Source organism: Puma concolor, chromosome D4 (assembly GCF_028749965.1).
Source record: "Puma concolor isolate L17-30 chromosome D4, mPumCon1.1.hap2, whole genome shotgun sequence".
NCBI classification, from domain to species: domain Eukaryota; kingdom Metazoa; phylum Chordata; class Mammalia; order Carnivora; family Felidae; genus Puma; species Puma concolor.
The window spans coordinates 17,130,672-17,147,134 of NC_141679.1; the positions used below are offsets into that span (position 1 = coordinate 17,130,672).

At 44.1% G+C, this 16,463-nt stretch overlaps 1 protein-coding gene across 1 annotated transcript in view; it reads left to right on the forward strand.

Moving 5' to 3' along the window:
- Nucleotides 1-16,463, forward strand: part of OSTF1 (osteoclast stimulating factor 1) — a 57,856-nt gene that overhangs the window by 291 nt on the left and 41,102 nt on the right. The window lies entirely within an intron of this gene.

A 16,463-nucleotide genomic window follows, 5' to 3' on the forward strand; every position in this document is an offset into this window, starting at 1 on the left:
AAGCATTTTGGACAGCAAGAGGATTTCCAGGATTAAAAAATGTTTTTTTCTTTTAGAGAGGAGTCGCCCTCGATTTTGCGACATTATCATTCGCTGCAACTTTCTAGTGGGTGTGATGGCTACTTCCCATTGAAGCTTCACTGGAAGACAGGGATCTTGTCCCTCTTAAAGAAATACATATATGTATCTATGCCTTGCAATGGTCTTTTAGCCACTTCCTCTTTTTTTTCAGTGTGTGTCACTGTCAAATTAGAGTTCTTGACCGGCCAGAGCGAACGGGAAGTGCTCTGCTTGCAGGGTGGGGTGGGTGAGCGAGTGTCCTTTGGGACTTTTGAGAGGAGCCGCTTTTGAAACTGACCTCGGGATCTTGGGGAAAGCATTTAGAAAACTCTGTACTCTAGCTCGTGGCGAGGAGAATCTAGGCTGCGGCAGAGTAATCTCGGCTGTTGCAATTCGGGAGTGTCACTTTATCGTGCTGTGCAAGTCCTCTGCCTCCTCTCCCCCAATGAATTTGCGGGGTTTAAGCTGGAGAGGGTGAGATTACTAAATTCCTCCAAGCAGTGTTCTTGGCCTACAGTCCCTGTTCATTTTTGATTCTATTCTTAGAATATTTTCTGTGATATGGAGAAAGGAGAATGTGAAAGGGGCTGACGTATTTCAATTCAGTACTGTAACAAACTCGTGCATTCATTTGGTGAGTAATTACGGGAAACGTAGGAAATGGAAGATAAATGGCCCTGATACACTCTCGGGTTGTTTCTTCCAGTCTCCTGTAACTTCAGTATAGCAGGAGCTGGAATGTGTCCTTTCACATGAAATTTAGAAGTAACCTTGGTTGCAAGTACTACACCTTTCATGGTTATCTAGTTTTCTTTCTTTGCCATCATACTGTGGCAGTTTCAAGTCATTTTATTTGAAGATTATGTACAAACTCATATCTGTGACAGTCATTCACCGAGGACTTAAATTTTTTGGTGGGCTGGGTGTGAAGGAAGTTGCTGGGACTTTGGCTTTGCTGTAAGCAAAGATGGGGCGGGGCTAGTGCTGGGTTCTGTGTTTCTTCATAAGTGGAATCTGATGAGGAGTTTGCATTTTAAGAGCACGTGTAGGAGGTAGCAGCTTTCTAAAATGAGATGTAAATCAGGACCTCAAGTATCCAACAAAGCCTTGTTGTTCTTCTTTGATCGCCAAACAAAGTACTTTATTTTAAAGAATGTCCTGAGAAGTCCATGAACTTTTTCATTTCTCTAGACCTTCAAGTGATGTCTGTGCTGCAGCTGGAAAAGCATTGACTGCGATGTGCAAGGGTGTGCATGAGTAGTCGGGCATACTCAGGTCTGATGGAAGGATCGCACTGTTACCGTTGGGGATACACTCCCACAAACTGTTTTGTTGTTGGACATTGCTGCATTCTCCTTCTCTTCAGCAAATCAGAAAGCAAATGTTTGAAAGAGCTTTGACTCCACGCTGATTTTTAAATGAGATCCGAACTCAAGGTGACCACAGAAATCAGTTTGTGAGTTTACTCATTTACAGTGAGACATTCTACTTTCAATCAGAGTTGAGACATCGCATGGCCTGGCTTAATGGAAAACAAAACTGTCCCATTAGAGTAGTGGCACGCACGTACTGAGTGCCAGGCACTGATCTAATCACTTTACATGTATTAACTCATTTACTTCTCACAACAACCCTGTTGGGTCAGTGCCATTATTGTTCCCATTGCACAGGCGAGGAAATTAAGGCAAGGCACAGAGAGGTTAAGTAACTTGCCCAAGGTCAGTAGCCGGTAGAGCGGAGCAGGCAGGATTAGCACTGAGGTCCCTCTGGTTTCAGAATCTGCGTTTCTTACTCATAATGCTGTTCTGCCTTAACGTCACCGTGCACCATTCACATGCATGGTCTTGTGTATGTTAGAGCTGGTGGGTGGGAGTGGAAAGGAAAGTGCCTCTGGTCCTCAGTCAGATTTTCGGATCACAGATGGCATATAAAGGTCACCCCCTGGCCAACAGCAGTGAGGAGAGTGGTGTTGAGCTCTACACTCTTGTCCTGCAGGCAAGATGCATGGGTGAAAAATGTCTGGAGCAGCTTGAAATTAGGGGTGGGGGGGTGCATTTAATTTTTGGCTTCTTGATTTGTTTATACCCTGCCTCATCCCAGATGTTAAGAAGGCAAGAAAGGGCCATGTAGGAGGAGGGAAGAAGAATAAGAGGAAACCAGAGGAAAGGTTAGCTTACAGACATGCATGTCCCAAGGTCCTCCCGGGTTTCTAAAAGATGGCCATAGATTTGGCTCTCAGCTTCCGGCATAAAGATAAAAGATCAATTATAAGATTCCTACTCATCGTAAAATTAAAATGTATTACTTGCTCTGAGGAGAGTTACTTTAATGACCCTGAGATCTGAGATAAACTTCCCATGGGTTCTTTCAAAGTGTTGGAGTGAACCGGACCTCTCTATAAGATGGTCTCTATCATGGTAGTAGTCCCTGTAGCTTCCTGCAGAACAAGACCCCAGCAAAACAGCATGGTTCAAGTCCACACGCAGTGCCAAAAGGAGGGGAGCTAGGTGAGGGAGCACATAGGCCTTCATGGAAGCTTTTAGTAGCAAGAGACATTAAGCTATAATGTCAGTAATATACCTATTGGGATGATTGGCATATGTCCCATAAGGGGACCATTGTCTTTCGTACCTTCCTCGGGTTACACCAGAGTGTGGGTTTGCAGCCACATCCAAAATTCATTTGCTAAACATTTCTTAATATATGCAGCTAATCTTTTAGGCCTCATGCTAGATATTGGGGTTCCAAGGAACGATAAAATAAAGTCTCGCCCATGGAGGTGTTGAGCCTGATGGGGCAAATTTCTGTATCTTAGACAATATCTTAGATTAACCTATATCTGTAATTGGATGGCTGATCTTACCCATTTTGTTAAGAAAAATCTTGGTATTAAAAATAAAAGTAATATGTTTTTTCTACCTCTTTTTTTCTCCAAGCCTCAAAATATATATTTTTTATTGTAGAAAATTTAGGAAATACATATAGAAAAACAATATGTAAACATAGAAATACCATCCCTGCCTATCTAGTGATAATCACTGTTCTCAGGATTTTCCAAATCTATTTTATTCAAAAAAGAAAGCACAGTTATCCTCAGAAGTGTGTCTCAGTTTCAATTTTAAGTGGTTTGCTGTTGATTGGCTGATTTCCTACAGTCAGTAAATTATCATTTACAGTCTGCTTGAAAATCAGTTGTCAGGGCGCCTGGGTGGCTCAGTCGATTAAGTGTCCGTCTTAGGCTCAGGTCATGATCTCACGGTTTGTGAGTTCCAGCCCCACATTGGGCTCTGTGCCCACAGCTCAGAGCCTGGAACCTGCTTCAGATTCTGTGTCTCCCTTGCTCTCTGCCCCTCCCCCACTTGCACTCTATCCCTCTGTCTCTCTCTCTCTCTCTCTCTCTCTCTCTCTCTCTCTCTCTCAAAAATAAATAAACATTAAAAAAAAGAAAAATCAATTGTCACATTTTGACTTTTCCTTTCTTACTGATTTCTTTTTATAGGGTCACTTTTGGCCACTCAAGGTCTGTCGTTGAAACTCTCCCCTCTAATTATCAGATGGGCCACCGTCTAATATGGTTTTTAGTCATGACTTAATAGTCTTTAGCTTATTCTCTATGGGACCCCCCTCCTTCTTTGGGACCAATGTAGCCTCTCAGTTTTATAAATACAGCACTTTTTGTTCTTTTCAGCCGCCCTCCCAAGCCTTGCTGATCAATTAGGGTGAAGCCACCTGGCTTCTCAGAGTGTAGAGGACAGCTTGTATTCTCACAAAGACCTTTTTTAAAAAAAGACTTTATTCTGAGACTTTATTCTGTAAAGATGGGCCAAAGGATATTGAATGAGATTTGAACTAGAATCGTCTCTTTCTAAGCCGGTTTGATAACCCTCCACTGTAGTTGGAAGCCTGATGTCTGACCTTGACCAGTTCTTTTAAATGGCTTATTGATCTTGGTGGTGGAAATAAAACAGCGTAAATATTTTATGTGTCTTATGAAAATACATTCGTGGGACTTTGAAAAAGGAAATGTCAGTATTTGGGGTTCTTTTGTATTTACAATAAAAACATAAACTTCAAAGATGTCACACATATGCTGCTTATGTAACACTGTTGAGAGGAAAAAGGTCTTCATCTAAAATGATCGGAACTTTTGTGTATTTTTTTTCCCCTCTGAATAAATAAATTCATCAACGGTGAGATGGGGTTGGCTAGAAATGTGCACTTGGATAGTTTCCTTCATAAACTTGATGCTGCATTTATGCCTGGTGGCAGAATAAAGTTTGGAAAACATTCTGAAACTTCCAGAAGGATGATTATGATGATGATAATAACAGCTAACATTTATTTGGCCCTAAGTATCCGGTACTATGCAAAGCATTTTATGTGTTCTATCTCATTTAATTATTCTAACTTCCCTATGAGGTGGGTCCTAATATCCCCATTTTATGGGTGAAGTGGGACTTAAGTCAACTGAGCCACTTAAAGGTCTCAGATCTAGGAAGTGGTGTTTTGGTTTGACCTGAGAATGGCACACTGGCCTTAAGTCCAAGCTATGTCTTTTGGACAGAGAAATCTATGAGGATCTATTAGATTGGCTTTTTTGTTTTTGTTTTTTAATTTGTTTTCACATTTATTTATTTTTGAGAGACAGAGCAAAGCAAAGCGTGTGTAGGGGAGGGGCAGAGAGAGAGGGGGGACACAGAGTCCAAGGCAGGCCCCAGGCTCTGAGCTGTCAGCACAGAGCCCGACGCGGGGCTCGAACTCACGGACTGCGAGATCATGACCTGAGCTGAAGTCGGACACTTAACCCACTGAGCCACCCAGGCGCCCCAAGGACTGGCTTTTGTTTCAGGCAGCCACCTCTATTGACTTAGGCAGTTGTGTTATTTGCATTTGTGTTGTATAACTCCCCTCTTTCAATGCTTCTGTATTAGACTCTGAGATACTTTTTGAGAGTAGAATAACCTTTTATTTCCTTGTAACTTTGCAGCAGCTAAACTTTTTATTCATGGCAAATACATAAAAAGTCTAGATACATCATAAAGTCCTTGTCCGGAAGAAGGTGGAGTGGGCTGTGGTTGGGAACATCTTCTAGCTACACTATAAAGCAGCAAAGGCTGGAGGCAGTATCCATTGGTACTATTTCTGGAAACAGTCTTGTGTTCCAGCATTCACACAGCTTGACTCCAGTGTCACCAGTGCAGTGAGCTTTTCTGACACACCTGTGTAGGGGAGGAAAAAAATCTTCCCTCTACCTTCTTATGTTCTGTGTCCTGCAAATTAAGCTAATACAAAATCGGATTAACAGGAAGAAAAGGCATACAAGTTTATTTGATGTTTTCAGTTTTACCTGCACAGGGGCTATACACAAAAGAGGTGACAATCCAAAGAAGGGGTTGATTTGAAAGCTTATGTGCCATTTTGGAAGCATGATACATCGTGGAGAAATGACTAGACAAAGGAAAGAGGGGTTTTGGTTTCTAGGGGCAGTAAATTATGGAAAGGTAAATATATAGGGAAGTAATCGAAGATAAGGATTATTTTAGTAAGGTTTTTTTGTGTAGACACAACTACCCGTCATCTCCACCTCTGATAATAAAAGTTTTCTTTCTTGTATGGGGGGAGAACTCCTTCATGAAGGAAATTTATGCCCTGCTTTTAGGCAGATGGGGAGAAGGAAGAGAGGCTTCAGAGGCAGAGAGGCTGTGTCTATTTTTTCTCAATTGCCTTCAGCTCAAACTACTTCTTATACCAAAGTGGCCTCCTTTGGAGTGGCATATTCTGACGCCCTTCACCTCATACTTCATGTCCGGTGAAAACCATTGCCAAAGTTGTACTCCGTTGTTTAATGCTCAGGGGAAGACAAAACACACGAGAGACCTAGAGAGAGAAGGAGAGAGGGAGAGGGACAGAGAAACGTCTTTCAGTGGGCTAATGTGAGCCGTCACATCAAGATTTTGTATCAGTTTGTCAGTCATACTTCAGTAAAGCTGGGGAAAAAAAGACGATCAAAAATATTGAAGGAGTTTGGGGAAAAACTTAAAGATAACAGTATAGAGAGAGCTCCCTGGTTCTTTTGAACGATCACGTGATATTCCACTGTATCTACCCAGACCCACGTTAGATGGTTGCACAGTAGATTAGAATGCACTTTTAGATTGTTTCCACATTTACATAGTTACAACAGCCTGGCTGCTTACTTGGTGTGAGTTGATCTGCAAGAGAAAGTCCTGGGGGTCTGATTGTTGAATCAGAGCGTATGTGCATCGTCATTTTCATAGACATTTCCGAAATGCTCTCCAAAAAGGTTTTACCAGTTTACCTTCCTACCAAAAATGTGTGCTCATGCCTTAAACAGAAAAATTTCAGTGCACAGGATAGGAGACAGGAATCAAAGGGCTGGGAAGTCCAAAGCAGAGAATTTTGAGGACGCTTGGGGTGTGTCACCTAAGGGGGGAAATTTAAGCAGAGTCTTGAATGCTGAGTAAGAGTTTGCCAGGCAGAAAAAGCCGGAAATGTCATTTGACTCGGGCACAATGAGATAACTTGGTATGTCCTCCAATCTCGGTTTGCCTGACTGCTTGAAGCTGAGCTCCCCTCTCTCAGAGAAGCCAGGGGACTTGGTCTGGACACATGGAGCTGTGAACTGGAGAAATTTGTTCCGAATTAAAGAGAAAGCCGTCGGGCTGGAGTAACAGATTGTGGAAAACAGTACTGCTCCCTGCAGAAAGTGAGACTGTCCGCGTGTCAGCCCTGTGCGCGCGTATCTGCTTGTCTGTTTGTCAGGATGTTAACAATGGCTGTGGGCGTTTGGGGTGCAGCCAAATGTTAAAGAGGGTCACAGCTTAAAGTCACTTAAGTCGCTGGTAGGACTGTGGTGGCCACTTCCTCTTAATGAATTCTTGCTAGTCACTTCCCACTTTATGCTTGGGCATCTGTAGAATTTTTAGAAAATCACAAGGCAAATTCCTCACCCTACTCTTGGCGTAGGACTTGGGGGAGAGTTTTGTATTTGTGGATTTGATTCACATGGGATTTAAAAACTCATTAGCATCTCTTAGAACTTGATAGACTACTTTGGTTTAATATTCTTGGGACCAAAGAATGCACTGAACGTGGTCCTTTCCTAGTCTGGGGCGCTGGATTTCCAGGGAGCCTGAGGCAATTTGAATTCAAGTTAAGGAAGACTCTAGAGACCCAACTCAGTTTATTCTCCTGCTGGAGGGTCTGTCTCAGGCCCCCTTACAAGGCTCTGAAGGCAGCCTTGAAGTCTCTGTGCCATCCTTTGACCCGGGGATTTTGCTTGGTTCTGATAAAGTCATGGATTCTATTAAGGGATTCCCTCAGCTAACAGGAGACATTTGAATCGACTCACTTGCATGAGACAAAGAAATGACTTCCACCTGGCGAGTATTCTGGAGTGGCTGGGTCTTCCAGAAACCTCCTAATCCGACCCATGCCTTGGGGGGACCCGCCTCCGAGTCCTAGCAACCCGAGCATGGGTGGGGGCGGCCAGCCCGGGCGAAGCCCCTGGCCTTTTGTCACATCTGGCGGGCATCTCAGACCACAGAGTATCTTAGATTCCCTTGCTTGACAAAACCAGACTCTTGTGTGTCTAAAATGTTGCTTACCCAGGTTTACAGGATTTTGCGGCTGCTTTTTGGGCCTGTTGTTTTGATGAGTCAGCACAAGCTTGTCGACTGTGGCCCTGGGAGGACCTAAACAGAAGGTATTCTTGCTGGTTTTTTAGGCAGGAAACTGGCTGTGAAACACTCATTGCAACAGAAACCTGTCCGTCCAAAGTTCATTTTCTTTATTTTTGTTTTTTAAAGTTTGTTTTGAGGGGCACCTGGGTGGCTCAGTCGGTTGAGCCGCCAACTTCGGCTTAGGTCATGATCTCGTGGTCCATGAGTTTGAGCCCCGCGTCAGGCTCTGTGCTGACCGCTCAGAGCCTGGAGCCTGTTTCAGATTCTGTGTCTCCCTCTGTCTGCCCCTCCTCCGTTCATGCTCTGTCTCTCTCTGTCTCAAAAATAAATAAATGTTGGGGCGCCTGGGTGGCGCAGTCGGTTAAGCGTCCGACTTCAGCCAGGTCACGATCTCGCGGTCCGTGAGTTCGAGCCCCGCGTCAGGCTCTGGGCTGACGGCTCAGAGCCTGGAGCTTGTTTCCGATTCTGTGTCTCCCTCTCTCTCTGCCCCTCCCCCGTTCATGCTCTGTCTCTCTCTGTCCCAAAAATAAATAAACGTTAAAAAAAAAAAATAATAAAATAAATAAATAAATAAATGTTAAAAAAAAAATTAAAAATAAAGTTTGTTTTGAGAGAGAGAAAGAGAGAGAGAGGAGGGGAGGGGCAGAGGGAGAGGGAGAGGGAGAGAGAGAATCCCGAGCAGGCTCTTTACCATCAGCATGGAGCCCATCGCAGGGCTCGAACTCGCCAACTGTGAGATCGTGACCTGAGCCAAAATCAAGAGTAGGATGCTTAACTGACTGAGCCACCTAGGTGCCCCCAAAGTTCATTTTCTTAATACTGTGTCAAACTTGACATTGTTCTCAGCCTTATTCTTCTGTTAAGGAATAAGTCATTCCCTTTTATTCCTCTGCACTCAGGTTCTAAATATGAGTCACACAAGCAGCTGCCGACCAGAACCTGGGCCTATGAACTGCTGAACCGTGAAGTAGGAGTCACTGCTTAGGGGTGACTGTCCACTTCCTCTTTCAGGGAGCCTGTCACATCGACAGGCTTACTTCTAGTACTTGCTTAATGCCTTCCTACTCTCGAGGGCCAATTCTGTACCTAAGTATTGGGGCTCTAAAGGGTGCCTAGGACTTGACGCTGGCTTGGTAAGGAGCTCTGTTCTCCACAGTGGGCTCCGGCCCACTTTCTGATTTTTGGTTGGTACCAGGTCTCTTGGTGTCTTGACATCTGGTCTAGCACTTTTTTGTTTACTGGCACAGGAAATCTGCTTCCTAGTTTGCCCTGAGTCCTTGTCATTGGCCTGCTTTTTCCCTGCTTAGGATACCTGCTCCATATCACTTGGACCTCTGGCTAACACACCTGTGTCTTTCCGACGTACTATGACCCTAAGATTAGTGTGGGTCCGTGTCTACTCTTGAATGGATTTCCCCTTGGTCTGCCTTCATTTTCCAGAACTAACCTTTGGCAGACCTGAATGTCACAGCCAACTAGCTGTTGGTTAAGCTCTCATTATTGTACCTCAAGGAGTCAGGGCCACATGTCCAGAGAGCCTTCCAAGAGTATCTCGCTGAAGACTGAAGTTTTCCTCTGAAGTCACCTGGAACTTGGTTCCTTCTACTCTTTAATTCCCCAGGGTTCTGGGAACAAAGTCACTGATTCACATCTGGTGAACAAATTGATCTGCAGTGTTAAATAAATCACTGATTTATCAACATCGCCTTCCCAAAGGTATTTACATTAAAGAATAAGATAAGCTAAACACAAGATTCCCGAAAAGAACTACCTTTTTAAATGAGCCACTCTAATGGTAGGACTTCAGGCATGAAGACAGGCTCATAGGGTGATATAAGACCAAGCTGTGATTTGGAGGAGGCGGAGGCAGAATACAGTAATGGGTGCCTGGGTGGCTCAGTTGGCTCAGTTGGTTAAGTGTCCCACTCGTGGTTTCTGTTCTGGTCGTGATCTCCTGGTTCGTGGGACTGAGCCCTGCATCAGGCTCTGTGCTGACAGCGTGGAGCCTGCTTGGGATTCTCTGTCTCTGTCTCTCTGCCCCTCCCCCGGTTATGTACCCCCCCCCCCCCCCGCAAATAAATAAATAAACATTAAAAAAAAGAATATAGTAATGGAAAATGGACATTAGTTTGGAAATACAGTTCTGGCCCCCATTCTTTTATTGACTTGCTGGGTCGCCTTGATGAGTGAGACCACACCCATTCTGGTCCTAGGTTTCTTCATTTGCTTCTAAGTGTTCATTGCCTGAGACTAACTTTTCAAATAATCCCGCAGGTTTCTACATCATTTCATTCTGTGCTTCTTCTGGAGCCATGGGACATTTTCAGTGGTCCTCTACCCACTGCGTTGCTGCTTCCAATGCTCAGGGCCAGACGATTGCCCACAGATGGAAGCATTAAATACTTGAAGGACTTTTTCCTAAGTCCAGATTTCCATGACAGAGAGAGGGGAAAGGATGGGAAGAGGGTTTGGGTGGAGACATAATATATTCTCAATTAGACCTGATCTGATTTCACTTAGACTCTAGCTACATAGGACAGTGGAGTTTGTTTTTGTTACTGTTTTTTTTTCTTTTTTTTTTCCCTCAGTTGCCTACAGGCATACAGCATCAGGGTGGCCCTGCAGAAATGTGTCCAATGACATTCCAGTGGCAAAAAAAAAAAAAAAAAAAAATTGTCATTCCTGAATGGCTCTTGGGACTTTTATGTTTGAAAAATGTATAAAGTCAATTATAACTCAGTGACATCAACTCTGTAGATTTGAGATTTAAGAATATACTGCTAGTTTTTTGAAATTAAGTCTCTGTGCAAAATATTGTTCTCCCATCTTGTTTTTTCCTGTCTGTTTTGGAGGTGACAATTTTAAGCCGTGAATTCAAGTTCAGACCTTGCTTTGTAGCAGTTCTCAAATTTCATTCCAGGAAGGAGGGTTTTCAGTGCTTCTCTTCAGAAGAGAGACACTTGTTCCCTACCAAGAGAGTGGTTCTCAGTCCACCTGTCACTTTGTAAGTTACGTAGGGCTCACACAGAAACCAGAAGCTGGGGTGCCTGGGTGGCTCAGTTGGTTAAGCGTCCGGCTTCAGCTCAGGTCATGATCTCATGGCTCGTGAGTTCAAGCCCCACGTCAGGCTCTGTGCTGACAGCTCAGAGCTTGGAGCCTGCTTTGGATCTGTGCCTCCCTCTCTCTCTCACTCTGTCTCGCACTCTCTCTCAAAAATAAAATAAAAACATAAAAAAATATTTAAAAAACCCCAGAAGCCACCTTGTTTGTTTGTTTTAATTTTTTTTTAACGTTTATTATTGAGAGACAGAGAGACAGAGCGTGAACAGGGGAGGGATAGAGAGAGGGGGAGACACAGAATCTGAAGTAGGCTCCAGGCTCTGAGCTGTCAGCACAGAGCCCGACGTGGGGCTCGAACTCGTGAGCCAAAGTTGGTCGCCCAACCAACTGAGCCATCCAGGCACCCCTTGTTTGTTTGTTTGTTTTTAAAGAAAATAATATTTATATACTCCTAGGGATATAATGATAAATTTAAGAACATAACATTGTACATTGTACATTGTATTCTGATCAGAATAAATGTTATTGCTCTAATTTTAGAACTAAAAAAAATTGTTCGTAGTTAGAAGTTGAGTATTAAGTCTCTACTAAATGTCTTAAGACCATAGGTAAAGAAACTGGAGTTTGTTAGACCAGATGATGAGAGAAGGCAGGTTACTTCTGTAGCTGGACAGTGGGTACTGAAGGAGAGCGAACTCCTAGTAATTATTATGAAAGCCTGCAATTTACACAACCCACTGCATGTCGGTGGGAAGCCACCATCCAAGAGAGCACAGAACTTTCCCTCTTCTGTCCCTGTGAACTGGGGTTGTTTTCACTGTCATCCCATCCACATTGTAAACAGCAAGTGTTTCTTCAGGCTCAAGGATTTAGGAGGGGCTGTATTCCTAGACATTTTAGGGCAAATTCCAATGTCTCCATCCCCTGCCTTCCCTCAGCCGATGACCCCGTGTTCATAAAATGATAAATGATCGTCTGGGCATCCATGAATGAAAAGGAGTTAACAACACACACACACACACACACACACACACACACAAATCCACGAGCACTTTGCAGCCTCAGGAATGGGTGTGAAAGGTACCCTAGGCCTTGGAGTGGCTGAGGTTTTAGCCGCCGAATGTAAGTACAAGACCCTCAGGAGTGTGCTGTCATAGCTCCTGCCCAGGCCTTGAGTAGAAGGGAGATTTTCATCAGAACGATCCTGTAATTACCCTATTTTAATTACAGCCCCAGAAAACCACAGCTTTTCACTTGTCTGGCCTTACCACTCTCTAGGGGAAATCCAACCCCATTCTCCTTCCTCCTACGAGCATCTGATCTGGTGTGGGAAAATACCTGAGCATTTCTTTGGGTTAACATTCTCCCTTTTCTGGGAGCCACTTGGATTCCTGGGGTCTTTCCAGGCCTCCAGAGCTCTGTCTCAACCCTCCTTTTCGTAAACCGTCTAGACTTAAGGGACTAGGCAAGTTGGGAGAAGGAACTGATCGCCTGGGGCATCCTCCCTGCCTGGGCTGAACCTTCAGTGAGCTGCCAAGGTGTGGCCCTGGAATGGCCAGAAGGTGTTAGGGCCACCAGGCCCCGCGAGGCTTACCACTTTCAGGATAGGAACCAGACCCTCAGGAAAAGGTAGTAAACCGTGTGAAGGAGCACCGTTGTCTGTCTTGACAGAGGATGCAACTAGGGAGTAATTTCCAGCTTAAAGGTTGTTGTATTAGTAAGTAGATGATCTTGGAAGAAATGAGTGTCTTAGACATCTTGTTGATTTCCTACAGATGGCCTCTCTGAACCCACTCTCCTGTCTTGGGTTCTGTTGTAATTTTGAATATGGGCTTTGGCAGAGTCTCGTGTCTGTGCTGCAGAAGAAAATTTGAGTCCTTTTGTTTTCTGAATGGAGAGGAGCTCAGTTTCAGGGGTATTGCCAGTCATTGCCCTCTCATTAGTTTCTCCTGCTGTGTTTGATAATGTTTCCCATTCATCCAGAGTTTGTATTGTTATATGAGAGTTCTGGTGTTAGAAGTAGTAAAATGCCCTCAGCTACAGATCTGGCCCCTGTGTGGCCATCAGGTAAGCTTCAAGTGAACACCTTGCTTAAGTTCGGTCTATGTCTCTAGAAATTTTCTTTTTTTGTTCTTAGATACAGTGTGTATCTTTGTCTTTATATTAGGTTTTAAAGGGGCCTTTTAAGTAAAGGAGACATTTTTATCATCATGTTGTCTTGCTAGCATGGATTTTTTTTTAATGTTTATTTTTGAGACAGAGAGAGGGACAGAGAACAGGACCGGGGGAGGGGCAGAGAGAGAAGGAGACACAGAATCCCAAGCAGGCTTCAGGCTCTGAGCTGTCAGCACAGAGCCTGACATGGGGCGGGGCTTGAACCCACAAACCGTGAGATCATGACCTGAGCCAAAGTTGGACTCGCAACCAACTGAGCCACCAAGGCGCCCCGAGTCTTTTTTTTTTAATAATATTTTTGGGGAAAGCACAAGTGGGGAGGGGCAGAGAGAGGGAGACAGAGAATCTGAAGCAGGTTCCATGCTGACAGGCTGACAGCAGTGAGCCTGACATGGGGCTCGAACCCACAAACCGTGAGATCATGACCTGAGCCGAAGTTGGACTCTCAACCAACTGAGCCACCCGGGTGCCCCACTAGCATGGGTCTTTATAGAGGGCTAAGACCAAGGCCTTTATTGTTGTTCTGGCAACTTTTTATCTCCTGAGTACAATTGTAGTTTTCCAATGAATTGGGCATTCATGAAGTCTGAATTTTAAGCTTGTCCACTTATTATTTGCTCAAAATGAAAAAAAAATTTTTTTCTTGAAATAAAAATAATTTCTAAGGCCATTTTTAATATTTTATAATCTCAGAGCGCTTCATTATTGCCAAGATTACCAGATATCTAAATCTGAATGAATTTCCATTTGGCCCCTGGACACTGGTTACACACATTCATATGTTAAAGGCTCCGGCCTGGTGTATTTTCAGACTGAGTGGTGACCCAGTGGTAGGTCACAAAGCCTGTGTAGTGTGCGATGACTAGCATCTTGATAAGAAGGAAGGAAAGAGAATAGAGCAAGAATAGAAGATACCAGAGAGAATCAGTCAAAGTAAGGATAAGTTGGTTTTTTTTTTTTTTTGGAAGCTGTGTTTTAGGGGTGAGTGTGTGTATGTGTGTTTCCTGAGTCCCGCTGTGCAACATATTTCTTAATGTGGGTCTTGGAGACATTTGAGACATCTCTGCCCAGTCTGTGCTTATGTCTCCAGGCAGCAAGTATCTCTCCTGCCGGGCTCAGTCCCACGGATTTCCATGACTTTCCTCCTCCCCCCTGCCTGGCCTCCAGGCCTCTGTCTGCATACAGGCTCCGAATTCTGGGTCTGCCCTGCTCCTCTTTCATTGGCAACTCCTCTTATCTTTCCAGAGACAAAGTGCATGCCACCTCTTGTACAGGCTGCACTGACCTACAGGTCTCCCACCGTCAGTGTGACTTACGTGTCACCCTCGGCATCGTGGTTGCTTATCTCACTGACTCAGTGTGTGTGGTGTGTGTGTGTGTGTGGTGAGATCAAGGAGGCAAACAGGACTCAATATTAAAAAATACTCTGTTGGGGCACCAGGGTGGCTTAGACCGTTAGCATCTGACTCTTGATTTCAGCTGAGGTCATGATCTCATGGTTTGTGAGTCCAACCCCCATGTTGGGATCTGTGCTGACAGCAGGGAGCCTGCTTGGGATGGTCTCTGTCCCTTTCTGCCCCTCCCTACTCTCTCTCCCTCTCTCAAAAATAAATAAACTAATAAAAAAAAGAGACCACCTCTGCCGACAGAGTACATATAACATGAGTTGTGCTTCAATAGGGCATTGGAAGAAACCATGTTTTCCTGATTGTATGTGGGATTCTCATTCTTTGTGGACAATTTAGAAAATAAAGGAAGAAAATAAACCTGGCTCATAGTGGCACCACCCAGAGTAACTGTTAGCATTTTGATGTTGTTTTTTTCTACTGTTTCTTCCATGCATCGATTGTGTAGGTAATATTACCATCAAACCAGCACTTTTTGTATAAGCCTATTCCCCAAAAGCTGATTTTTAAAGGTCGCTATAAACCTTTTTATTGTTTTTACTGTTGAATCTCTATTCCCACGTGGGTACATTTACATGTTCATGCATTTCTGTCTCTTTTATAATCCTATATTCATAGCTGTTGTGAGCTCAGTGTTTATGTTCCCCCAGAACTCATACCCCCTGTGTGGTGGTATTTGGAGATGGGCCTTGGGGAAGCATTTAGGGTTAGAGTCAGTCATGAGGATGGGGCCCACATGGTGGGATTAGTGGTTTTCTAAGAAGGGAGAATCTCTCTGTATATACTTCTGCATACTAAGGCCGTGTGGACACACGGTGGGAAGGCAGCCATGTACATGTGAGGAAGAGGGTTCTCACCAGAAACCAGATTGGCTCGTATCTTCATCCGAGACTGCCCAGCCTCCAGAGCTGTGAGAAATTAACGTCTGTGTAAACTACCCAGATTGTCGTATTTTATCATGGCACCTTGCATAGATTAAAGACAGTAGCTATAGGTTTCAAAAACGACAACTTAAAACTTACATTTAATTCTTTAATAGCCCTTCAGAGATGTAATATTACGTATTATACTTTATTTGCTTAACAAAATGTGAAGATTTCTCTGCTGGGGTGTGATAAATGTTAAATTCTCTTATGTATGGGAGCAAGATTAGGGTAAATGGCCTCACGGCCTTGCCAATGATGATAAAGACACAAGGAATGACCCCTCACATCAGCTAAAAATTTGTAATAAATGATAATGGCTAAACTTGTGGGTGCATAAAATGCCTTAGGAACTTCATTAAGTCCTTTACGTAAATTGACTTGTTCATTCTCACTTAATCCCAGCCTGCTGGCATCATCCAGAGTCCTGAGGCCAGAAGCCCTGGGTTTAAACCCCATGTCTGCCCCTTTCTAGTTGTGTAGATTTGGAGTAGTTACTTGTCTAACCTCAGTTACCCCAGCTATTAGTAGGCTACATACATAAAGTATTTATTTCCCAGGATTTTTTTAAAGTTTTTTTTTTTTAATGTTTATTTATTTTTGAGAGAATGCAAGCAGGAGAGGGGCAGAGAGAAGGGGGCTGAGGATCCGAAGCAGGCTTTGCGCCGACAGCAATAAGCCCCATGCAGGGCTCCAACTCATGAACAGCGAGGTCATAACCTGAACCGAAGTTAGTTACTTAACTGACTGAGCCACCCAGGTGCACCCCCGCATTTTTTTTTAAGTTTGTTTATTTGAGAGAGCGAGAGCGAGCGAGTGAGAGAGAGAGAGAAGGCCCAAGTGAGGGAGGGGCAGAGAGAAAATCCCAAGCAGGCTCCACGCTGTCAGCACAAAGCCCAACACAGAGCTTGAACTCATGAACCATGAGATCGTGACCTAAGCCGAAATCGTGTTGGATGCCCAACTGACTGAACCACCCAGGCGCCCCCTGCCCAGGGTTATTTTGAAGATTAAATGGGTTGTGGCAAATCAGCACTTTGCATGGTACTTGGTTCTTGGTAAGTGTCCCATAAACATGGGTTTAGATGGGGAATTCCATTTTGGATGAAAGATTTTAGTGTTAGAGAATCTTCTGT